General features: G+C 38.2%; 1 protein-coding gene and 1 non-coding gene across 3 annotated transcripts in view; both read left to right on the forward strand.

Annotated features, from left to right (window-relative positions):
* The window catches only part of LRMDA (leucine rich melanocyte differentiation associated), a 1,024,583-nt gene that overhangs the window by 848,544 nt on the left and 148,795 nt on the right, over nucleotides 1–27,244 (forward strand). The gene's annotated exons all lie outside the window — the stretch shown is intronic.
* LOC128772569 (U6 spliceosomal RNA) lies at nucleotides 2,570–2,675 on the forward strand. The gene has a single exon (XR_008416747.1). It is a non-coding gene; the product is annotated as a U6 spliceosomal RNA (small nuclear RNA).

A 27,244-nucleotide genomic window follows, 5' to 3' on the forward strand; every position in this document is an offset into this window, starting at 1 on the left:
ATTTCAAAGAGTTCCTGGCCCATAGTAAATACTTACATACATTTTATTGTTGGTGTTGCTCCTGCTTCTATTATTATTATTATTATTATTATTATTATTATTATCATTATCCATGTTGATACTATTGTTGTTTTTGATGTTTCTGGAGACAGGATGCCTTCACTGTAAAAAGTAATTGTGTGGGGCCTGCTATGTGTGGGACGATATCCACTTTTGGTATATCCATTTGTCACAAAAGAAGATGAGGCAGAATTGATTACAACTTGGAAACGAGGAAAACAGATTCCTTGGGTACTTCTACTTGCAAAATGAGGTTCTGGGGGTACCTCTTTCCCATCTAAAAATTGACTTCTAGGAGAAAGGGAAGAAGCTTTGGAGAGTTCCTTAGGTTCTGGTAGGTCTTATCAGAGTCTTGGTTGTAGATTTAGGAGGAATGATTGGTTTGATGTAAATGCTTTAGAGGGTCTGAAAGAGATTAGAGAAACCTATTCCAAAGGATAAAGACAGGACAGGAGGGAACCATTAATCTCACGGACATTCAATTCCCTAAGAACTTTTTTGGGAATGACCAGAAACAAGCCAGGCCATATGCTGTCCATTTGCAATCCTCTGAGCTGTGGACTTTTTTTTTTTTTTCTTCGACAGATCGAGGCCAATGCTATTGCCTCATTTTAGATGGTTCTTAAGCTTGAAAAAGAACTGAAAGGTTGAGACATGCATGCAGAGTCAACACAGACGATTTGATGAAAGTAGTCCTGTCAAACACCAGGGCTCTCCCGACTGTCAGAAACAGTCTGATGACATGTTCGAAGCTTCCCAGACTGGCTTGCATTTTAGGAAATATGCACAATCAGGGAAGACATAGTTATGCTGTGGAGAGTTCTGAGATGTGGAGAGAACAAGTTAATTGTTCAGCCTCAACTGAGACCTTTCACTCAAGCCATTAATCACAGTGCACAGCCTAGACTGCTGTCCCGCTCCAGATGAAGGCCCATTCCAGGTGCTGGCCATTTGCGTTTTCCTCCAACTGGGCTGATTTATGAACCCAGAGATGTTTCCTGGTTTTTCCAAATTCTTTCCCATTACTTTGTAATAAAGGGGACATGTGATTTCTGGTTTTTTGCAGATCCTCAGTTTTAACATCCCTAATACCAAAGATTTTTTCAATTAGTTTGCGGCCCGCTTTCTGTGATCTGGAGGGTAGAAATGCTGTTCTGTGTTTTGAGTATCAAAGTTAAGACTTTAGAGACTCTTATTTCTTTCCCCTTTGGCTGGAGTTGACAGTGCAAAAGTCCTGCATGAGTCTTTGTGCCCCACATTCAACATCTGGATGCAAATTAAGCTTTAGTAACCTTAGTGACAGTAGTTCACCACAGGTGTTAGCGTTATTCTCATCTCACTCCAGTGCCTGTGGTTCAGGGTATAATATCAGGGGCCTTCCGCATTTGGGCCAGATCTCCGGTGACAGTGTAAGCCAATATTGAAGACTTCACAAGAGAATCTGAGTGTCCGAGAAGGACATTATAATATTGAGGCTGTACAGGGTGCTGCCGAGTGTTACCTGTTTGAAAGGTAAGCCTGATCTTAGCTGATAAGGGGCAACAGATCTCTTGGGAGTTTTCCCAAGTGGCTGAAATGTGTTACAGAAAAGTAATTGGAAATTGATATTCGACATGTCTCTTGGTTACTTTTTATTCCTGATAACACCAAAGGGTTTGGCCAGGAGTCACTAGTGACGAATAGGTGAAATTCTGCAGTCCGTTGCTGAAATGCAATCTCTTCTTTGTTGAAAGTAAGCAGCTGCTTTCTGAGCCTCTGCTTCCCAACTAGCACTTCAAGTGTACAGACCCATGGGCTTAATTTGGGTGAAATGAGTGGTGAATACAGCCTTTTGATAATTCTCTAAACAAAAATCATCACTGGCGATGGAATGCTGTCCTTAAAATGCAACTCAATTTAACAGGTACTTGTTCAGAGCCTGCTACAGGCTCTATATTATGTTGTGTGCTGTGGGACATACAAAATAAATGTCAAACATGGCCTTTGCCCTTGAAGAACTTACAGGCTCTTAGGAAGGATGATGTGTTTATGAAACACATTTTACATGGCAAGATAAGGTATCATGTATGTGCCAAAGTGAGTGGAACCTGGAATGAATATAACAGGGAGTCAGAAAAAAAGAGAGTAGGGGAGACTGAGGTTGTCAGGGAAGCTTTATGGATGAAGTGGGATGAAGACATCAATATCTCAAACCCAGAACTCTACCTTAAAGAAATAGCAAAGAGCACAGTATCAGATTACTTAAAGATTATGGAGTCTCCTTTAAGTGAAAGTAAATTTGTTCAATATGAGAATGAATTAATTTAGTTCAATAAATATTTATTGAGTATATCTATGTGCCAACAACTGTATCCAATGGGGTAGGGGAAGAATAATACAAACAAAACATGTCTGGGTATTCTCAGGTGCTACCCTCTCTTAACGTAGATATTTAAAGTTATTGCTGCTCTGTGTGATTCCAAAACCTGTGATTTTTACTACTTATCATTCTGTCTCTCAAATAGACCTCATGCTTGCTTCAGCAGCATATATCCTAAAATAGGACTATACAGAGAAGATTAGCATGGCTCCTGTGCAAGGATGGCATGCAAATTCATGAAACATTCTATGTAAAAAAAAAAAAAAAAAGGTAGACCTTCTTCTTATCCAAGATATCTTTGGGTTGAGAAGCTGACTTTAATTTTTTGTGTAGAGGAAAGAATGACATGTCCAACGTCATAAATTATATGCAGTATAAACAGTTGCATGCATGCTTGTCATGAAATGGAAGATACACTGAGTTAGCACTGAATGTCATCCCAAATTGTTAGGTTAGGGAATATTTGGAATAGCATTTGAAAAGTCTGCTCCTGGCTCAAACTCAGGACCATAAGCAGAGCCCAAGCTCTCTGAAGATCAAGTTTTTCTTGGAATTTCCATTATTACCCTTGACAGCTACTGTGGAAACCCAATTAGAAGGGTCTTCCATCAGTAGAGTTTGAGACAGTCTTGCACTGGGCTCTTTGGCATTTTTGAAGTTTGAAATCAGCACCACCCACATATATTGGCTAAGTCACTAAAAACTCTATCTCTATTCTTCCTTGCAAACAGGAGAAATCAATTTTTTGTTCATCTCTTAAGGTACAGGTGTAACTGGGCAACTTTAAATTGTTCTAGAAAGAAAAGAAGTCAGGATAAGGGTGGTGGCATTGGTGGTTATCATGGACATGGTAGTCATTATTCTAAATATCCACATAACTTTTAAGTAATATAACCACAGAACACTAGTAAACACTGGAAAGAATCTAAGATATCAAGCACTGAGGGGCAGAGGTGTCAGAGTTTATTTAGCTAAGCAATACCAGAAGAGGACTAGAAAATCCCCCTTACTAGCTAGCAATCATTCTCATACCACAATGAGACCTCTGCTTAGTAACCCCTGCATATCTGCCACCCATGTGACTGCTTTTTGAAGCTAATTTAGGTATCAAATTTAAATGGAATTCTGAGAAAACTTTCATTTTTTTTTTTTCTTTTTCTCTTTTCTTTTTTACTCTGGAGTGAGTAGTGGAGGGAAAAGCTCGAAGAAATTTGAAATCACTTTTGATTCCTGTCATTTTCCTTAGTATTTAATCACGCTCTTCAGTTGAAAGGTTCATCTTGGCCTCCATGGGTAGGCATATACACATGTGCTCACTCGTTCATCTATATGCATGTGTATATATTGATATGCATTCCTCTCCATCATCTGCAGGCATTTTACTAATAATGGCTTGTGTGTGTGTTTTATCATCTTTTTTTTAAATGAAAATGACAACATCAAAATTTTTTGCAGAAATAGTTCTTCGATGGTAAAGACATTCCAGCATGTAGGCTAGGGTCATCTTTGGGTTACAAAATTCCGCAGAGGAGTTGGCATGGGGAGAGTATAAGCACTGTGGCTTTGGAATTTTGTCTTTCCATTTGGGGGCAGACAAGCAAAGTTGGTAACAGAAAAGTTGAGTTAGTGGAGAACTAGTGTAGTAAAGAGTGACATAGAAGAAAGGTAGAACAAGGTTGAGAGTGCAAGCAACAAAGTTAGTGTAGTGAGAGGCAAGAGGAGGTATGGATACTCTCCACCCTTCTCCCAAACACTTTCTCCTCTCTGAGGTTATTACTTGGGCTCGGAATGGGGTTGAGATTATAAAAGGAGTTTGGACTTTTAAGTTGGAACTTTTGTTGTTGATGAAGCTGTTTTGGAAGCTGTCTTCTTGAATAGAGCCTGGGGGATTTTATATAGTAAGGAGGATCAGGCAGAGCTCAGAAGAGAGGAGATAGACCACTTAAAGTCTGATTTAGATTTTGGGTTTAAGGGTGAGAAAGCACTACCAGATTTCCATAAATCAAGGAGGTGAGTCAGCAGAATCAAAATCTGACTCAGGCTCCACTCATCAAGCTATGTGTCAGTAGGTGCTTCTACCCAATGGGGCATCTTTTTTCTAATTCATCCACAGTACTGTCTAGAACAGCATAGTCCCTGGATATGGGAATTTTCAGTTTTCCTATAGGTTGTCCCCACTTATTCATGTACTGAGGGAAGGAACAAAGGTTTAAAGCTGAAGTACTTGAGAAAAGCACTTTTTAATGTACTTTTCTTGAGTAGCTCAGTGTTCAGGGTAAGTTTAAAAGGGAAGTGACCAAGAGTTTTTGATTTCATACCTTTAAGAAGGGAGTCACAAAGCTCAGGGTGCAGATAGAATCAGGGTGATTCTATCACCTCTAATTTCCTTTGGGAATGCTGTGAGCAAGCCTGGCTTTAGTGGTTCCTTCCTTCTTTGTTCAGAAACTCCTTGTCATAATTATTGTGCAGGTCCTTATCCTCAGTGTCATATTGCCATGGTGGGGGCGGGGGACAGGGAGGCCTCTGGAAGACCCTGATAACTCTGAGGAGCTTAGAAGTCATTGTCAAACCAGGAAGACAAGTGTGATTGTATTAACTGAAGTGTGTACAAAGCCTATTTGACAACAGCTAGGGGACATTGAAAAATCGGAGACCGCCATCACATATGGAGAGGTCTTCCCATCTTCACCTCAGTGGCTGTTTCTTCTTATTGAAGAATGAAAACAGTAAATGGCCTAAAGCGAGCTAAAAGCAAATCCCTTGACTTTATTCATTTCATGACTGCAATACTTGGTGGTAATATTAGTAAAGGCCCTGGCATTCCTCATAGGAGAAATGCCAGAAAAGAGGCAACTGGATGTTCATTCACCCGCTTAAGTTCTTTTAGAAAAAAACATGATTTATAAAAGAATGCAGAATCATAATTGTGAGCCAAGGTGTCATTTTAACTTTAGGATGTCCAGAAACAAAGAGATATTATATCCTTTGTTCTTGGAGCACCACAGATGCCAAATTATGCACAGGGTTCCCTCCTGGCATTGAGTGCTTTGGAGCCTAGGGGCAACCAGTGATTTCAGAAAGATGTTGCCTCTGGTGGTGTCCTCACCTGAATCTCCCTGGAGCTATGGGAGGGAGCATGGCCCTCCTAACTTCTCTGCATTCTGATAGAGCAGGCATTAGCAAGAGGGACAGATATCTTAGAAATGGCTGGTGGCTTGAGGTAAGCTGTCCCCAGCCTCACTCTAGGGAGCTTGAAAAGAGTACCATTAATGTACTGGAGAAATAATTCATTACTTTTGGTTTTGTCTGTACATCAACATATGCCAACAGATGCTCAATTCAAAACATGAATATTTGATTAATATAAGATCAGGCATCTGGAACAGAGAGCAGTGGAATTTTGGGGACTTGAGTAAGACTCAAATGTCATCCATTCTAACCACAGCTGTCTGAATGCGCATAGTAGGCATTGAAAATATTTGTTGATTAGGTTTTCTTTGATTTGAACAACTTTGTTGCTTGGTTTCGAGCCCAGATGTTTGGTATCTAGCCAGAGTTGTATGCTCTGTGTGCTGTCATCAGCCTCACCACCACAGAGATGCATTGTCAAAGGGCAGCATTCTTCCCATCCCCATGGTGAGGTCCCTTCTCTCTCCTCTCTCAGCCCATGCACACTGGCTGTAGGCCATAGAACACCCTGAAGATGGCTTATAGAGCTGTTCTCCACACCCCCATTTTCCCCAGTGTCATTGTGTGGTTGTATCTTATGACAGAGAACATTGGCATCTCCACTAACAGACCACAGCAGTGTTGGTGACAGGTACTTGAGCAGCCATTTACTGATCAATTCAATTGGTCATTGCAAAAGTGTTGAGTTAAAGGCCTGTTAGTTCACAGAACTGACGTGAAACCTGAGGAGGAAATATGAGAAAACCATGGGAAAGGAGGAAGAAGACTAACATATGGGTGGGATATGAGACATTTATTATTTCCTAGGGAACAATGACAAGACAAGGTAGTTATAAGAAAGGGCACTTCCTGATTGCATTAGTGCTGATGGCATGCACAACAGAGGGGAATGGGCACTATATGGTAGAGTAGATACACCATCTACAGATTGGCATTTCAGATTTGCCTCATAACTCCAGCATTTAGCTTTAAGGTAGGGCCTTAGTTCCCCACTCTGTAAAATAAAGTGAATGTCCCAGGATATTCTTCAGTACTATCAATCCTTTTGTGACACTTTGATCAGAACTTATGAAATCCTCATTTCCCCATAATTTAATGTTCACCAAATATCTAGAATTTATTTACTTGTATAGTCAAGTAGACTTCTAATATTCTAAGGACACTAAGAATGCAAAGTAGTGAAAGAAAGTATAGACTATGCCTTAATATCCTGAGAGGAAGACAGCAGCCTTTGAAGGGCTATGAAACCCACTTTAGATAAAAATAGATAAATAAATAAAGATTTCCTATGGTTGGGAGTGGAGGTCTTATTCAAAGTGAAATAGTGACAAGTTTTACCTTTCTTCTTGAAGTACGTTCTTGACTCAGTTATTGGGTTACACGGTATTGGTATGACAACTTTGTGAGTAGGTACCAAATGACCTCTGCTGCTATTGGTAAAAGTGGTTTCTCTTCAGCCCATCCAAGAAATAGGGGCTATATTTTTGTGGGTGGTTGAGAAACTAGAGCTAGGATAACTAATCTGTAGTTGAGCCTGACAAGTAGTGGAGGTGGAAGTTAGAATCCTACATGACTGAAATAGTTTCACTACACAGGAAATTTCTCATCTCTTTAGACCCCAATGGAGGTAGATAAGTGGGTTCCCTATAAAAAAGGCAAAACTCAGAAGTCACTAGAAACCTCTCACTTCTGCATAGTAATTGATAGTTTTCTGAGCTATAAACCAATTGGCCAATTACTAGCCACGTTGTTTTATCCCTACAAGAATCTTGTGAGGTCATACTATGTCCCTATATTATAATAATCCTGTGAGGTCAGGGTTATATCCCTACATGACAGATGGAAACTTGAGGTAAAAGTATGCTGATAGGGGTTTAGCTGGTCCTGCCAGGGCATTTTTGATGGATGCTGGAAGAACTGCCACCCTGAAACTCCATGGTGCCCCATCTTTACAGTTGAACTTCATCTATCTATAGGCTAAGGCATTCCTGACTCTGGGTACTGCTTTTTAAAATGCAGATACCCGTGGAAATAAAATCACCTCAAGCTTGCTATCACTTAAATATTTGCCTGAATGAAATCCTAGCAATCATTTGTATCTGCCCTCGTTGAGCACAGAATGTTAACATGTTAAAATTAGGCTAAAAGGAAGGGGGATTGGGATAGATTAGGGTTTGGAAGTTTGTTTGGAGTAACCATCCAGGTGGGAGTGTAATCATGAGGATCTCCAGACTCCGTTTCCAAATGAGGGCAGTCCCTGAGCAAGGAATAGTGTGCATGGCATGCAGCAAGGAAGATAATGAAAACAAAGTAACTGTTCATATCTTGGGCTTGGTTGGCCTCCCTGTGTTAGACCCAACCCTGGCGAATGGGGCAAGATTGTGATGGATGGGGTCAAATCCATTTGCTATTATTTGCCAAGTACCTGGCTTTGGGCATTGGTCCATTTCATATGTTCTTATATTCTGCTAACTACTTAAGGCAGAAAAAATCATTCCTCTGTCTGATTCTAATATGTGCCAGTTGAAACTGAAATCCTAATACTGAGCAAATGTACCAAAGAACACTCTATAAACTTAATGAGGGAGATGAAGAGATATGTGCCAGAAACCTAGAAAATTTAACACTGATGAGGTTATGACTATTATATGTTTAGTTAAATTGTTGACACTGACAGGACGTGGCTGAGGAAATCTACCGTCCGTTTTCTCCTTGTATCAGTGATAATGGTTCCTTGGTGTGCTCTTCTCAGTTAACAAAAATATTCCTGAAAGTTAAATGCAGGAAGAAGTGACATAAGAAATACTTTTATTATCTCTGCTCTTCAGAGAGTTCCCTCCAGGAACATTATTTAAAACAGGACTTCTCTTGACTGGCAAAGTGAGTTTGGAGGGAACGACTCATAGGTTCAGAGGTGAGTGTGGATCCTCTTGAGAGTTACAGCATCTCCTGACACCTTTGCTTATACACTTGCCCTCGCAAATCTATCTAGCACAATGCTGCCCTAGCCTTCCAGAAATACCTTTTTTCTCTTTTACATTTTCCTTTCTCTGAAAAACTGACCAAGGTTCTCCTTTGCTTAGTGAATAAAATCTCAATTCCTTTAAGTGCCATTTAAGGCATAAATGTGGTCATGAGTTTTGTAAGCTGCAAAGTACTATATAAATTTTAGCTATTTGAAGAGGAATCAGAGGGTAGTGGAAAGGATATTGAATTTAGAGTCAGAACACCAAGGTTTGAGTCTTGTGCTAGTGGGGTGACCTTGGACAGGTCACTTAAAGTCTCTGAACTTCAATTCCTTCCTTTATAAAACAAGATTATTGTGATAATTAAAGTAATTGAAAGTGACATAGTAATTAGCAAAGAGTGGATACTCAATACCTGTTAATGAAGACATGATAACCAAAGGCAATTTAGTCTAGCACTTAAGAACACTGGCTCTGAGGACATAGGTCACTTATCTTCTCTTATTCCCTACCTATAAAATGGAGATAGTGTGTGTCTCTTATTCCCTACCTATAAAATGGAGATAAGATGGACGAGTCAGATGAGTTAATACATATTAGAAATTTTGAACAGGGCCTAGCCCATATCAATCCTTCTATAAATATTAAGGCTCCTTTTGCTGCTGTTGTCACTTTTATTATTCAAGGACCTGTCCTGGTTTATCTTTCCAGCTTTATTTGGTTGTCTCTCCTACCAGTAAAAAGAGGTTTTCCCCCAGGTCATGACATCCTTAAGTTTGGGACTGATTCTTACTCACCTTTAACTTACCTGGGCTTTACCCAATGCCTGAAAAATAATCATTTTTGTTGTTAAAAAAAATGTACAACTACACGTTTGCTACTTCTTGGCATTGCACTGAAGGTTTTAGTGTAGTAAGGCAAGAAAAAAGAAAGAAAGAAAGAAAGAAAAGGCATCTAGGCTGGGAAGGAAAAATAAAAAACTGTCTTTGTTCATAGATGAAATGATCATTTATATTGAAAATACAGTAGAATTTATGATAAGCGCTAGAGGTAATAAGTGAATTTAGCAGGTTGCAGGATAGAAGATCAATATACAATTTTTTTTTTGTTCTTTATCCTCAGCATAGCCAGTTTAGACCAGTTTAATGGGAGCATAGGATGAGTAAGGAGTAGTGGTGGTGAGTAAAACTGGCAAGGCAGGTTGAAACTCAGTTTGATAACATGACTTGATGACATGGAATGGTTTTGCTTACTCTTTATCTCTACCACCCCCCTTTTTCTTTCTTTGTCTTTTCCTTCCTTCCTTCCTTCCTTCCTTCCTTCCTTCCTTCCTTCCTTCCTTCCTTCCTTTTTTCATTTGTTCCTTATTTTCCCTCTCCCCTCTCTCTCTATTATTCATTTGTTGGTATAAACAACTTTTCTCCATGAACAAAGTTTCAGTTCTGTTTCTTAAAAACAGAAGTTTTTTATTCATTGGGTTAAGTAAACAAAATGACCATAGCTATGTTGCATTGAGCTTATAGGGAACATTCTATGGAAGGAGTTCCCAAAGATAGGGCTTGTAATATCAGCACACAGACACTGGAATTCAGGGTGTCTGGATTCAAGTTCTGACTTTGTCTTAGCTATCTCTATGACTTTGGGAAGGCCATTTCACCTTTTGGAGGTTCAGTGTGCTTTGTCTTAAAAAAAGATAATGGCAACATGACCATCTTTTTAGGGTTGTAGTTAATTCAACTCAACAACACTTTTTCATTTCCTAGAAACTGGATTAGGACATGTAAAGGGAGAGTCTTCCCCTTCAAGGAATGTTTAGTAAAAACAGGGTTGGAAATATCTCCACTGGCATAAGATAGGCACAAAGTTCTGGCAGTAACTACTGTTTTTCACAGATCTTAGCTTTGGTCCAACACATCACCTATGAGTTGTTGAATGTCTGATTGATGAAGTATTGAAGATCATTTAGAAATATAGAAAAGAAAACACACTCTTCTGGGGCTTGCACAAGAGGGGGAAATGGAGCCAAGAATGTACCTATAATTTAGGGTAAAGAGCAATAATGAGGTCTCATAAAAATAACCATGATGTTAAATAGACTGCAAATCATTTGTCCCTTGATGCTTTTCTTAGATTTTGTGCCAGTGGGGGGGGGGGGGGGGAAAGAAGAAAAAAAATGATAACTGGCCTTGTGATTTATGCCAAAAGAGATGCTTGTACACAGGATTTTGTTTTAGTGTAATCAACCCCCCCCCCCCCGCCCGCACATATACTACCACCTAAAATTATTTAAGGGGAGAAAAACAAAATCCACCCAGCTATAAAGAGCAACCAGCCTGGGTTTGGAAAAAGGCTTTAATCTACTCTGCCTGGGGTCATATTGTTTTCTGCTGCTCTTGACTTTATTTCAAAGTGTAAAAAATCACTAACAGCTACAATTATTTCAGTCTTATTCACTGAGAAATTATTCCAATCATGTAAGAGAAATGGATTCTAGGTTTTTTAAGTGACCTCTTATCTTGTCCTTCAAAGAAAACAGCATATATGTTTGGAAAAAACCCTGAACAAGGGGTTTGGATGATGAGAGTTCTTAAAGCTAGAGCTGTCAGTCTCGAGCTTTTAGGCATTAGCTAAATCAAGTACTGGATTTGGTCCTCAGTTTTTCCATCTGTAAAATGGAAACAGTTATACCTACCCAGCTGCCTCATAGGGTTGGGAATGTCAGTTGAGATGCTGAACTTGGAAGTGCCATGAAAATGCATGGCGGTGCTTGCCTTTCTCCTCCTTGCAGTGGGGTTCTGCATCACAAAATAACAGGATGGACTTCAGATACTTTACAGGAAGCCAGTGCTGCTCTTAACAAAATGTTTAGTGTTACATGGTAGGGTTAGCACAAATTTATTTTTTCCTCACAACTGCCTTTCTAAATTCACTCTGTAGGACTAGATACTCCTTTGCTTCTGAGTAAATTTCAGTTGGTGCCCAGAGCTTGCTACTCGCTTTGTTTACTTGAGTAAGTCATCTGGTTACTCAAGTGTCCAAACAGTATCAGTTCAGTTATGAACATGAAAAGTCTAGCATAGGAATAAACACTCTGAAATTCATCCATAGGTAATGCATCTTCTCTGTGCTTTGTAGCTTCTTCCTTTATTTTTTCATCTTCTCCCCATTCCCACACACCAGGTGAATAGGGTGCAGAGAACGGAGAGAAATGGGAGGCTGAATCCAACTTGCTTGGCTGGTGCCCATCTGCTGGCTTGCAGTGGCAGATGTTTAGCCTGGCCCTTCTCCTTGCAGGCTGTTTCAGTAACAGCTGCGGTCCTCTTAACTGCCGTTCTCTTGATGATAAATCCATCTCCCGAGGCTGTCCACTTGTGATTCCTTCTTCAAATCCTGGGCATCTGAGGACTTTTCTCTGCTGAGGTTTCCTTACCTCCAACAGTGCAAGATCCAAGACTATACTGGGGTGCTTTTGTCTTGCACTTGTCCCTTACTTCCTCCATGGAAATACGGGTCTTTGACTTACTAATAGTAGGGTGGAGTTATATCCTCAAATTAAGGTGGCCTCCTTAAATTGAGCCACCTACTAGGCAGCTTCAGCCATAGTCTTTCATTTGTTAAAGGTTTTAGGTTTAAGTCAGAAAACCCTTCACTTTGACCCTGAAAACACAGGGAGCGCATTCCAAGCTACCTAAGTGAGCCATTGAACTCCCTGTCACTTGCTTGACATGAGGGAAGCTCCCCTAAGCCTTCTCCATGTGGGTAAAGCATTGCGGGCAAAATTCTTTGTAAAAATCCCCACTTCTCAATGCCAAACTCTTATCATAGCCTAGCCAGCATCTTTTCTAGAATACAGAGAGGTATGGTCAGCTAGGGTTTGTAAATCCAGTTCTTAGTAACCTCTGTTACAAGTCCAATTTGGGTGATCCAATCATCCTGGCATGTAGGTCTGCTTGGTTCCTATTGTCTTGGGACTTCAACTGAACTTCAAACAGAATCCTGTTTTAACCTTTTGTTATATTTCTATCGGTGTATCCCAAACTGTAGTTTGTGGAACTGCTTCAGAGAAGTGTTCTAAGCTTTAAAAAGTTATTGATCAAGTAAATTTGAGTACCAAATGTGAGATTTCTAACTCTTAATTTACTCATTGTACATGAGCCTATTAAAAAATATGTGGAATCTATAAGAAGGAATACTGTTTGACACTTTTTAAACCCGCTGTTCCTCAAATATATTTAACTATACAGTTTGTTTTTTTTTTAATTTTTTTTTCAACGTTTTTTATTTATTTTTGGGACAGAGAGAGACAGAGCATGAACGGGGGAGGGGCAGAGAGAGAGGGAGACACAGAATCGGAAACAGGCTCCAGGCTCCGAGCCATCAGCCCAGAGCCTGACGCGGGGCTCCAACTCACAGACCGCGAGATCGTGACCTGGCTGAAGTCGGATGCTTAACCGACTGCGCCACCCAGGCGCCCCTACAGTTTGTTAACATAGCGTCTCTATATTTTGGGAAGTGCTACTCCAGATACAACTTAGGGCCTTTTCGATGAATAAGCAGGGGCAGTCCCTGGTGATGCTTCCACTGAGTTTAACTAAGTATGTTAATGCATTCCTCTAAAGTTTCCCTAAAACAAAAGTTTTATTCCTTATTAATAGAAGTGGGCTCTTTTTCAGAGGAATATCTGTTTGGAGAACAGCCAATCAGCATTGGCTATGTGGGAGTAAGAGTCATTAGTAGCCCTGTGGCCCTACTTATAATAAACAACAAAAAATAAAAAATAAGATATTTAAACCCCTTAGAATAGTGATTTAAAGTGACCTGATACTTGCTTTAGGATTTGAGAGCTTACCTTTGATGATGTCTAAAGGTAAAGGCACAGAGACTTACAGAGACTTATTCTCATCTGGACCAGATTTAGTTCTTCCTATGTTTTTTAAAACTCATGATCATCAGTTGTGGTGGTTTGAATCATCCTGAATGTCTCCACCTTTTGGTAGGTTCAATTGGTCAGTTCTCAGACATCTTTTTCTGTACATAGCCCATTTTCTTTTTTTTTTTTAATTTAACATTTATTTATTATTGAGAGACAGAGAGAGACAGAGCATGAGCAGGGGAGGGGCAGAGAGAGGGGGAGGCACAGAATCCAAAGCAAGATCTAGGCTCTGAGGTGTCAGCATAGAACCCAACGCGGGGCTCCAACTTACAAACCGTGAGATCATGACCTGAGCCGAAGTCAGACGCTTAACCAACTGAGCCACCCAGGTGCCCCTATAGATACCCCATTTTCAAATATAGATTGTGATTTCCCAGATAGCCTGTTCCATGTATTGTTTCATCATGTTTTGATAAGATGATTGGCTTTATGGTTCTTTTCTGAACTTTGCAAGAATTTATGCTGAATAATTTAAGTCCTGCTAACATGAGCAACTGTCCTGGTTTTAGAGCTGAGAGTCCTATATCTCAGGGATTCCATCCCTGGGACACAAAAAAATCTTATTTTTTGGTGATAGATGCTACAGGTTCAGGGAAAAGTATAAAACCCATATGGCAGCCCATATATAGATGCAGAAAGCAATGCTGTTTTTAGTACCAAATAGATAAAGCATAGATTATTTATCTTCCATAGTTGTTGTCACTATGTTTTGTCCTTCTCTTGCCAACCATGACTTGAAGTTCACCCTAATGAATCACCCATTGTTGTTTCACACCGATTGATGTAACTTGAGGGTATACCTTAAGTACACTGTAATTATGAGTATTCAGTCTATCTTTGACTGTTTCTTGATGAACTGTTGTCCTTTGTATCGCCATAGTGCTAGTTTAAGTTTTTACATTGTGAATATTGTGACTATATTTTCTAAGTGTTCAGATAATGAAAATGAGGATAATTATACTCCAATGCCAGCATAACCTGGAAACCCCAGAAAAAGAAGGTTAAATGACTGTTAATTAATGACTGATGGAAGGACTCATGCAACTAGATTAGGGAAATCAATAATCAAAAGAGAGCATCTTGCAAAATGTGCAGAAAATTGGACATGGTGGAGATGGCCTTGTGAGAACAAATAGGGAGACTGAGTTTCTCAATTTTAGGATGAGACACAGAAGAACTTCTAAATTAGTCAGAAGCTTTTTTGTCTCCTAAAAAGACACCACTGCCAGGATACCTGGGTGGCTCAGTTCATTAAACTTCCAACTCTTGATTTCAGCTTAGGTCATGATCTTACAGTTTGTGAGATCAAGCCCCACATGGGGCTAACAGCACAGAGCCTACTTGGGATTCTCTGTCCCTCTGTCTCTGCCCCTCCTCCACTCCCTCTGGCTTTCTCTCTCTCTCTCAAAATAAATAAATAAGCTTAAAAGAAAAAAAAAAAAGACACCACTACTTAGTTGAAAATAGTCTCTGCTAAATTATCTTGGCTATACCACCCAGGCAAGCAGCATTATCATATTATTCTCTCGATTTTTCTATGACATCAATTTAAGTTACATTTCCCGATTTATAGGTTTCAGTTAAAATGTCCTGTGGAGAAATTTTGGGTGTCAAATGTGGTGCCCTCTTACAGAATAGAGTCAATTTTTTTAAGATCTGACCAACACCATGCTTTCCTTAGTATGTCAAGTGATTTCTTGAACCACAGCAACAAGATAATGTTCCCTCTAGTTCTTCAGTATTTGGACTTGCAAAATGGAGTTTCAGGTTACTTCTTGATTTCTATGAAGATTTTAATAAAACTTCAGAAAACATAACACATTGTTGATATCCTATTTAAATACAAACTCGACTTTACTTATCTGTCTGCATACTAGCAGACAATGAAAATACAGGTATTGGTAACTGCCATTTCGTTTTTAAATTTCTTACCAAACAAACGAACCAGTCTCACCTGCTAAATCCTGTCTCCACCCTATCTACAACACTGCTAAAACGGGGTATGAATTTGCTTACCTGTGATATTGAAACTTACAACATGAAGTTTTGGGTCACTTTTAGCTTCCTCAAAATAGACAAAAGCACTTGGGCTTTTTGATTTCATAGAAACGGAAGGAATTGGCCTTTTTAGGTGTGTGCCTACAAAATGGCTATCAGTATTGAGGGCCATAGAAAAGATGTTAAAATGTCGGCCTGCTCTAAATCATATCTTCAAAGTATGGGATAAGAAGAACGTGCTTCACTGATTTGAAATACATTGGGGATGAGAATGGAAGACAGTATTACAGTAAAAGAGAAATTTATTTGGTATTTGTCTGAAACTCTTTGGTGATCTGTGAAGAGGCCACAAGGAGCCTAGAAAATAATTATACCTGAGCTATCTGGTGTTGTATGTAGGATGTGACAAAAATTCATACACAGGGGGAAAAAAAAGACTCATTTTTTGGAAATAAGGCTGCTTCTAAATGAACAACAACAAAAATGTCACCAGAGGACAGCCAAGTCAAACAAGGCTTTCTTAATTTCCTTATTTACTAAAACTGTAATGTACTTGGAATCCAGCTTTGATTTTACAAGTTGAGAAAAGTTTTGAATTCACAAGTTTGAATTACCTCTGCTGTAAAGTCATTTCTCCTGAATAAAGAAGTTTAACTTATGATGACATCCAATATGCTGCATAGTGTTTTGAAAACAATGTCCACATTGGACATGGACTTTTTCTGTGATGAATTTATAGATGCAGCAAACATGACTGACAAAGTTCTGGCCCATCAAATAAGTATGTAGGTATGAAGTGGAGGAACATAGTTTGGAGAGCTGGACACTGATTCCTACAAGTCTAAAACCCTGCCCTTGCTAGTTAGTAAACTCTGAAGTGTTCCAAGCTGAAATGCGGGCTTGATAAAAAGCGTAGCCACACATCGAGCAGAAGTTTACATTTGACTATATTCAGCCTTACCACCACATAAAGGAAGGGTGTCTTATAACTGCAGGCAGTTCAGAGAAGCATTAATGGAAAAACATTAAAAAACCAACAAGAGTAAAAATACTCTATTATGTCATGGGAGAGGATGAAATGTTGTCTTTTACTAAATAAAGGTACTATCTGTTTCTATTGTATTTTCATTTTCCCTTTAAAAAGTCTTATGTATTTTAAGAATATACAATAATATAGCCTTCAAAATTTAAATATCGAATAAAATGTTTTAAGAGTTAAATTTGTACAGAGGACAGAAATGTAAAAATAATGTTATATTTTTCCCACACGTATGATCTATTTAGTCAGTCCTGTTAATTACTATTAATTGCCACTCTTAACTAATTCTACATTTGTTTTAAATAATAGGATTTATATAGCCAAGAGGTAAATACTGTAGAACAATATAGAGTTTAAAATAAAACCTATTTTTCATATATTTTGATGGTAAAGTAGTTACATATCTATACAATTATTTATTATATATTATTTTTTCGAGGGAGGTTCTGTTATGGATGCACCCTGAGTTACTTTTCTAAAAAACTGGTTACCTGTTTGCCACCAGTGTGCTTTTCATGAGCCTGTCCTGGTTTAAGGCAGGAAAGCAAATCGGATTCTGATTAATTGCACTTAACGTTGTACAAATAGCCCGACACATTGGCTTCTGACTGTAAAGGAAATTTCCTCGCCAATGACTTTCAAACTATTTTATGTCTTTTAAGAATCTTTTTATGTCATTTTAAAATGTCACTTATCTGAGGTTGGTTATCTTCATTTTTCTGCTTGTGCTAATTGAAAAAAGGGAAATACATTTTCAATTCTCTAACGAGAACCCAAAGTAGAATTGACAAGTGTCCATATATATCACTAATGGAATGTGCATCATCTACCTGTAGCTTCTTTTAAAACTGATTCTGGGTAGTTGGAAAAGTGAAAGTGCTATTTTCATCATTATGCCTCTCACTCCCCCTTTCTCAGTAATGAGTAACACTCCTTTTTGCTGTTCCAAGCCCTCATGTTTCCCATCCTTATCATCTACTCCTTCTCAAAGGGAGACCCATACTCTGCTTTCTCACCCTCACATCCATGTCACTGTGCTTTCTCTAGCTCTTTGGATCCTGTCTTACTCCTACCAGTACTTCACAACCCCATGAATACCCCCTCAACTTTATAAAACTTCACCTGGACCATTTTCTAGCTATGTACTTTGATGTCCCATATGCCTTCTTACTCAGCCATCATCCTGTAGTGTTCTGTAAAGTTTCGTGTACTTTCTCCTCAGATGCATTGTGATTTCACGCCTTGTCCTTCCCTCATATCCCCAAGAAAGATCTAAAACAGGTCTAGACAGATTGCAATGGTTCAAGAAAAATGATCAATTGGTTCATATAAATGGTGCTGCATACAAAATATGATGTGGGAACAGGCACGTAATAATATATTTTTTAATGGAAACCTTGTCCAGAATATTTAACAGGATGTGAAAGCACAGGCCTTGTTGAGGTAGAGAAGTAGGGGTTATGATTAAAAAGTAATCATAACCCTGACTTCTGGGCTCAGGTTTTAGTTTGCAAAGTAGCCTTACTACTTCTGGGTTGGGACTCTAGGTTATACACATGTATAGAAAATACATATGCACATGCACACACTCACAGGATGGGGGTTTGGCCTTGACATATATTTTTAATTTGATGCCAGTACTTTTTAGCAGCCTGGTCTGAAGTTGGGAAAATAGCCATTCCATGTCTGGTTGAGTTATGAGTTGAGAACAAATTTCACAACAAACCTCAATGATTTTCCACCAACTACACCAACCCAAAGACAATTTCTAATCGTTTGGTTGCCATCGTATTGCAAAAGAAGCAGAACACAGACATGCTGTCTGTTTCGCTTAAATTTATAAAAACCCGCTGAAAGGGAATGTAGAAAGTAAACGACCCATGGTAAAGCATTGTGAATGAAGAGAGAGGTGCTGTGGTTAGCTGAGTTTCTCAATCCCTCAGATTCTCAAAGCCAAGAGAAAATTTATCTTCTTCCACTGAGACATAAACTAAACTCTTTTGGTCATTAATCTGCAAAGTTGATGCCTGCCATGGTAATTCATCAAACATTTTTGTGGAGTGAGTCTGGTGGGGCCTCTGGGGCATCCGCCTTTGAAATTCAAAGCACTGTTTTGTCCCCTGAGGACAGAGTGACTTTCTCCCCTCATTGCACATCTGGAAGGGAAGTTTCTGCTTCTGCTCTTCCCTAGGCTGAGTCAGGACCTAAAAGGAGCAGCCATCTTTATGAATCATGTGCTTGTGCTCTGAGACTCGGAATATTCTTCCCTGGGCTGTCCTGTATAGAGCAAGAAGAGAAATACTGCAGCAGAGGCACTGTTTATAAAGGCCTTTTCCCCTGTATTACAGTTCACCACAGGAAAAGGACAATTACTGTTTGCAGTGATTTTTATAGGGGTGGGAGTCACCGCATTAACCATTGTGAAAAACGAGTAGAATCCTCAAGCTACAACTCTCCATTGTCTACAGATAAATCAGAAAATGGTTCCAGAATCTTGAGGTCTGATCTGAATTTACAACCATGTCTCCAGGCTTAGGGACAAATATACAATCTGATGAGAATGGGCATTTCTGACAGAGACTGTGTCCCGTAGGTGCTGGACTGTCTTCTGCCCCTCTAATAACTGTGCCTTGTAATCCCTTGTCCTTAGCTGAGGCACCTGGACCTTCCAGTCCTCTTGTGAATTGGCCCTGCCAGCTCCTGTCCTTCTGTCCTCAGCTCTGCAACACACTCCAGACACAGTGGCCACCTTTCTGTTCCTTGAACTGTGATACCAATGTCTTTTCCATGTAGGGCTGTCCACCCTGACCAAAAAGTCTCTGCCCTACAATCTTTGTGAAGTTGTTTTCTTTTTGTCGTTGAAGTTTCACCTCTACTGTCAACTCCTCAGAGAAGTTTTCTCAGACCTTTGGTTTAAAGAAGCTGAACCCACAAGCCACTATCCATCACTTCTGCGTGTCACTTTCTTTGCAACACTTATTGATATGAGTTAATTAATTTCTTTGTTTCTCTCTTTTCCTTTCCTTTCTTTTTCTTTTCTCCTTTCTTTCATTCCCCCCCTTTTTGCTCTCCCTCCCTTCCATCTTCTTCTTTTTCTTCCCACGCCACCTCTACCTCCACTAAATTGTTAACTCCAAAAGAGCACAGCTCTCATCCATCCTCTTTACTGTGTTATAACTATGGTACATGTTCAATTATTCTTATGGAATTGAATCATTTCTTTGTTCTTCAGGTATCTGGCTGAGGGTAGCATGACATTTACAGTAAAATTTTTGTTACTTTTCATATTTTAAAACATGCTTAGATTCATGTATTTTAGATATAATTTACTCTTACACACTCATCTGTTGACCAACCTATTCATTTATTTAACTGATGTTTATTAAGCATCTCCTGTATGACAGATATCTTTCTAAGATATTACAGATGTCAGAAACGTTTCAGCCATCCAAATGATACCATTAAAGGGAGAGAGACGTGTTTGAAAACACATTTTCATATTTTATGTCAACTAATATGTCCAGAGCAGTCTAACTTCTAATTTTCTTTTACTAACCAAACTTATTTTGTACTACTCCAACCATGTATCCTCCACGAAGGTTTTCTTCATTATCCCACAGTTGTGTCTTATCTTCACTCATGTTGTTTCTTTATTTTAGAACTTTCTTCCCTCTGCTGTTTCCTTCTGCATATTCTGTGACTCTTTCGAGACCAGGTCAGGGGTTTCCTCCTCACTAAGGGCTCCCTAATCCCTCACCTCTGCTTGCTCCCCTGAGCTCTTCCATTCAGTGTGTAGATTCTGGATCCTCTAAACCTGAGAACTTTCTACTGGTGGTGATTTTATTTGGATTTATATTTGTTCCATATATGTTAATGTTGAAAACTCAACTAGATTCTATCTTCTTTGAGAAAATAAACATGTTTCATAATTTTCCAGGTGTCTGCCGTTATCATAGGTAGTGTGGGGAACATAGTAGCAGTCAATAAATTCTTACCGATTGATTGGTGTCGAAATTGGGTTGTCATGTCCAGACAGGGTGCTGAATGGGAGCAGGTCTGGTAAAAGACTCTTCAACATTCAGCCTCCCTGTAGATCAAGTACAGGCAAAGCTTATGGTGAAAGGTGGTGAAAGGCAAAATTCCAATAGCAAGAGCATTATTAATCTACTTAAGCCATTAAGTGTTGTCCAGTATTAGATTGGACCGGAAATCCTGGTTTTCAACTCTTTCCTATTTGAATGCCCAAGAGGCTGTCAGCGAGTAAGAGGAAATGCGGAATTGGCTTTCAGTTGCCTGAGGAGAGAAGCTTAAATTTCTAGATTTATTGCTCTGCTTTACCTGAAACTTCTATTTTGCTTTTCCTTTCATGTAGCAATCGGGTGCACTGTGTTTCAGTTGATACTTCTTAAACAGTCTAAGGGGGCTCTAAAAATAAGTATCAACCAATTCATACAATAATGTCCATAGTTGTCTTTCTTGAATGCCTCATCACACAATTGTATCCTAGAAGCCCCAAAAAGGGGTGATACTTTCAGATGGGACCTTATAGCGAAGGAGATAGAATTTGTGGTATGAATGGTCTGTCTGTAATCTCTGAAATCAATTGTTCTAGCTTTCCAGATTCTAGTAGTAGAGAGCGGCATAAAGATTTTAAAGTGGCAGGCTTGTGTCCTGAATCTACTTAACTAACATGCCATCTTGTAAGGCATATTCCTTCTTCTCTTTGGCCCAAATTTGCTGTATCCAAAATAAATGAAAGGGTGGAATTAAATATCCTCAGAAACACCTACTATCTGAAAATTTCTATGCATCAACTACTATTGAGACAATAAAAATCAACTTAGGTAACCAAAGATAACTTAAGCCAAGAAGAAATTTTTTCTTGTCCCTAAACATGCCCTACATTTCTAGGAAGGTCCCATAGTCTCCTTTCCATTGAGTTCCTTATCTCATTCATATCCTACCTGACCTTCAGTGCCTAATGTGAATTCTCTCTCCTTTGACTCTTTATAGTAGTCATAGGCTTCTCTGTACATTTGCCTTTTAGTAAAATTGCCATTTAATGTATATGCGTTTTATTTTCCTAAGTTGACTCTAAACTGTCATGGAGTGGGAACTATGCCTTATGATTTTTAATATCTTCAGAGTGCCTATAGTAAGTGCCAAATAAATATTTGCTGCTGCTGATTCACCTTAGTTGACTTATCTTATCTCTAGTGAATTTTACTCCAGCAATTATGCAACAAAATGACTTAAAGAAGGCAAAGAAAATCTGGAAAGACTTTGGATACGTGATTAGAATTCTCAAATGGGGAAATTCTACCAGTTTGGTCAGTAACATAATTATTATTTTGAGTGATTTTATGAATTTGCTATCTCTGACTATTATTAAAACAAGTGTTTGTTTATGTTAATCTGCTCTACATTTAACAAGGTTAAGATCTCCTTAATGATAGAGACAATATGTTACTCCTCTTTATGTCCTCAGCCTTACCTACGTTACAAAGTGAGTGCTCAGTAAATATTTATGGAAACCATAAATGAATTATCTTTAGCACCAAAGCTAGGAATTCTTTTAAAGAAAATATTTAGACCCTCCACCCCCCAATTTGCAAGTTGCTAATGCTGCTAACTCATTTGAAGGTAATACTCACTAATGGATCTATCTTCTGTGCTGGGAAGACGGTTAGACTAAATAAAACATGTGATAATAGGGATCTATAAAGTTGATGTTTTTGCATTGGCTCTCCAAATCTTATAGAAGATAGGATTAGGAGATAAAATATAATTTCTTTTCAGTTTTATTTGGCAGCACTGAGCATGGTAGAACATGTTCTTAACACTTGCAAAATGACAGGATGGTTTAATTATTATAATCTCATATGTCATATTTGAGATTTGGGATAAACTCTGAATAGGGAAGATGTCCTAATTTGTGAAAAATGCTAAAATAATATCAAACTTCCATAAAATAAATCATTGACAGATTTTATAACATAAAATGTATAAATTTTCTGTATCTATAACATTATAAGCAAAATTAAGACAAATAAACTAGAAGATAATATATAAAAATTTAAAGATTCAGTTTCCTATTGTAGGAAGAGCTTTTTCAAGTTCTACCCCAAAAATACAGTAGAAAAAAAAATGGATTAAACAGGTGACTAGGCAAAATTAGAAATGTAAGTAAACATAGGAAGTTCAAATTTACTAGAAATTAAACATTTGTTAATTAACTTAGAGTTAAAAATAGTGTTACTTATTAAATGTAAAGATACGGTGGCATTATTATATCTTCCTTCTGGAATTAACTTATTTTGATATTTCTGGGAGGCGATGCAATTTTTATTATCAGTATAATATGGTAGTTATCTTTTGGTTCAACAATTCTATTTTTAGGAATCTATTCATTGTAAAAGATACAATCAATGATTTATGTAAAAGGCTAAAAGCAATTTTTAAGACTTTATTGTTTACAGTAGTTTTAGATTCACAACAAAATTCAAAGGAAGGTACAAAGATTTTCTGCATGTCCCTCACCCCCATAACCTCCCACCATCATTGACATCCCCTACCTGAATGGTATATTTGTTATAATTGAACCTACACTGACACATCATAATCACTCAAAGTCCATGGTATACATTATTGTTCAGTCTTGGTTTTGTACATTCTTTGGGGTTGGATAAATGTATAATGACATGTATCCATCATTATAGTATCAAAGAGAATATTTTCACTGCTCTAAAAATCCTCTGTGCTGTGCCTATTCATCCCTCCCTCTACCTCAGGCAATCACTAACATTTTACTATCTCCATAGTTCTGCCTTTCCCAGATGTCATATAGAATCATACAGTATGTGCCTTCTCACACTGGCTTCTTTCATTTAGTAATATGGATTTACGTTTCCTACATGTGTTTGCATGGCTTGATAGCTCGTTCCTTTTTAGCATTGAATAATAATTCATTATCTGACTATACCACAATTTATCCATTTACCTACTAAAGGATATCTTGGTTGCTTCTATCCTGTTCTATTGTTCTATTTGTCTATTCTATGACCAACACCACACTTGATTTCTGTAGCTTAGTAGTAAATCTTGAAGTCAGATAGTGTCTGTCTTCTCACTTTGTTGTTCCCTTTCTATATTGTGTTGGCTATTCTGGGTCTTTTGCTTCTCCATCAAAATTTTAGAATCATTCTTGTCAATATGCACAAAATAACTTGCTAGAATTATGATTAGGTTTGCACTGAATCTGTAGATCAGGTTGGGAAGAACTGACATCTCATCAGTGTTGAGTATTCCTGTCCATGAACATTGAATATCTCTCCATTTATTTAGTTCTTCTTTAATTTAGTTCATTGGAGCTTTGTAGTTTTTCTCATATAGATCTTTTACATATTTTATAAAATTTATACATATGTATTTCATTTTGTGGGTGTTAATGTAAATGGTACTATGTTTTTAATTTCAAATTCCATGTGTTCATTGTTGATATATAGGAAGGAAATTGATTTTTATTTATTAACCTTGTATCCTGGAACCTTGCTATAATTGCTTATTAGTTCTAGGAGGGCTTTTTTTTTTATTGTTGTTTATTATTTTAGATTTTTACATAGACTGTCCTGGCATCTACAAACAAAGACAATTTTATATCTTTCTAATCTGTATGCCCTTTTATTTCCTTTACTTACCTTATTGCATTAGTAAGGACTTCCACTATAATGTTGAAAAGGAGTGATGAGAGGTGATATTATTGCCTTGTACTTGATCTTAACTGGAAAGTGTGTATCTACTAGATATGATATTAAAAGTAATTCTTCATGGCATTATGGAAAACTGAAACTCTTAATATCTAACAATAGATGAAATGGTTAGAAGTATAGTATATTCAGAAGAACTATTATTTAATCAACAAAAAATAAATTTCTAAAGAATAACATGAAATTATGTATATGATACTATAGGTGGGAAAAAAGTTTTAAAAAAAGAACATCTCAATTTAATGAACATACTGAAGACTTGAGGAAATTCACTAAAATATTAGTGATCCTTCCCTCCGTGTGGTAAGGCAGACTATGAGCGAATTTCTTGGCTGGCCCAAACATTATTCTGTCATCTTGTTTGTGTAACTATTAGACTGGCTATATGTCAGACCACTGGAGATCTAGTTGTTTTGAAGGAGTTTATTAGTTCTTTGAACACAAAATTTAGTATATATTATGAGTCTGGTGCTATGCTAGATACTGAGACATGGAGCTTAGAATCTAATGAGGGCTTTAGGTAGGTCAATAGACATTTATGGTATAAGTATTATTGTATTAAGTGTTATGATAATAATGAGAATATGATGATGATAATGATGAAGATAGAAACCACATATATAGCTGTTTTATTTTCTATTGTGCAAAACAAATTACAATTTGAGTGACTACAATCACCATTTTATTATTCTCATCGGTTCTGTGGTTCAGAGATCAGACAGAATAAGGGGATGACTTTTCTCTTCCTCACAATGTCTGTAGCCTCAGCTGGGAATACTTGAAGGTTAGGGATGAGTTGACTAGAGATTGGAATTATCTGGAGGCTCATGCTCATAACTAATATATCTGGGCCTGAGCTGGGATGAGTATATTTCTGACTGAAGTGCCTACACACTTCTTGAACTTGGGTTCTTCATTGGAATCATAGTTCCAGGGTGTTATTCTTACATGGTAATCAGGGCTCCATGCCCAAGTTGACTGTTGTTCCAGTCAGCAAGGCAGAAGCTTAATTGGAAGTGTTCTGATGTAACCTTGGAAGTTAGGCACATTCTTTTGGTTATAGGTGAGTCACAAGCCCACCCAGATTCAAGGGAAGGGAATATAGACCCTGCTGCTTGGTGAGGGGAGTGTTAAGGTCATGTTGTTGAAAATCAAAGGAGTTGGAGTTATTGTTTGAGACAACACTATGTGATAGACACTGTTAACTGTTCAATTAACTCGTTTAATTCTCATGACAGTCCATGAGGTAAAAAGTAACATTATCCTCCTTTTTAAAGAAGAAACTAGAGTCAGAGAAATAAGTAACTTGCCTAAGGTTATATAGTAAGTGGCAAAGTTGGGCTTCAAACTTAGGCAGTCTGGCTTCAGGGTCCAATCATAGTCTAAGGTCCCATTGCCATGGGAATATGCAAGACCTCTACCTAACTCTGACTTGGGGCAGGACAAAAGGAATAGGTCAAGAAAAACTTTCTGGGAGAAGTGATAGCTAAACTGTGTTTTGAAGAATTATTAACAGAAAGAATTTACACAATTCCGTATAACACACACACACACACACACACATACACACACATACACACACGCACACACACACTCCACTTAAAAATGGGCAGAAGACATGAACAGATATTTCTCCAAAGAAGACCTCCAGGTGGCCAACAGACACATGAAAAGATGCCCCATATAACTCATCATCAGAGAAATGCAAGTCAAAACTACAATGAGATATCATTTCACAACTGTCAGAATGGCTAAAATCAGAAACATAAGAAACAACATGTGTTGGCAAGGATGTGGAGAAAAAGGAGCCCTTGTGCATTGTTGATGGGAATGCAAACTGGTGCAGCCACTGTGAAAAAACAGTATGGCAGTTCCTTAAAAAGTTAAAAATAGAACTACCCTATGATCCAGCAATTACCTACTAGGTATTTACCCCAAGAATACAAAAACACTAATTCAAAGGCATACATACACCCCTATGTTTACTGCAGAATTATTTACAATAGCCAAATTATGGAAGCAGCCCAAGTGTCCATCAATAAATGAAAAGATAAAGAAGATGAGGTGTCTGTGTATGTATGTGTATACACCCACACACACACGATGGAATACACACATACACATGATGGAATACTATTCAGCCATAAAAATGAATGAAATCATGTCATGTGCAATAACATGGATAGAGCCAGACAGTATAATACTAAAGGAAATAAGTTAGTCACCGAAAGACAAATACCATATGATTTTACTCAGATGTGGAATTTAGGAAACAAATGAGGAAAGGAAAAAAAAATAGAGACAAACCGAAGAACAGACTCATAAGTATTGAAAACAAACTGGTGGTTACCAGAGGGGAGGTGGGGGAGTGGGTGAAATAGGTGATGGGGATTAAGAGTACATTTATCAAAGGCAACTGGGTGGCTCAGTCTTTAAGCATCTGACTTTGGCTCAGGTCACCATCTCACAGTTCATGAGTTTGAGTCCCACATTGGGTGAGCTTGAGCCCTCTTCAGGTGAATTCATGCCCGCTTTGGGTGAAAACATGAGCCCTGCTTCATGTGAGCCCCACTATCCCTCTCCCTTTCCTCTCTTCCTCTCCCCGACCCCTCTGCACCTCCTGGGATTCTCTCTCTCTGCCCCTAGCTCACTTGGGCCCACTTTCTCTTTCTCTCTCTCCCCCTGTCTCTCAAAACACACACACACACACACACACTAAATAAATAAATAAGTAAATAAATATTTAAAAAAGAAAAAAAAGGAACACTTAGGGTGAACACTGAGTAATGTATAGAATTGTTGAATAATGATATGTACACCTGAAACTAATGTAACACTGTATATTAACTGTATGGAATTAAAATAAAAATGTTAATAAAAAATTTGAGACTTGAAGGATGAATAAAATGTACATAGCTGGGCTGTGAGATGGAT

Source organism: Panthera pardus, unplaced genomic scaffold (assembly GCF_024362965.1).
Source record: "Panthera pardus isolate Hobbes unplaced genomic scaffold, ASM2436296v1 HiC_scaffold_22, whole genome shotgun sequence".
NCBI classification, from domain to species: Eukaryota; Metazoa; Chordata; class Mammalia; order Carnivora; family Felidae; genus Panthera; species Panthera pardus.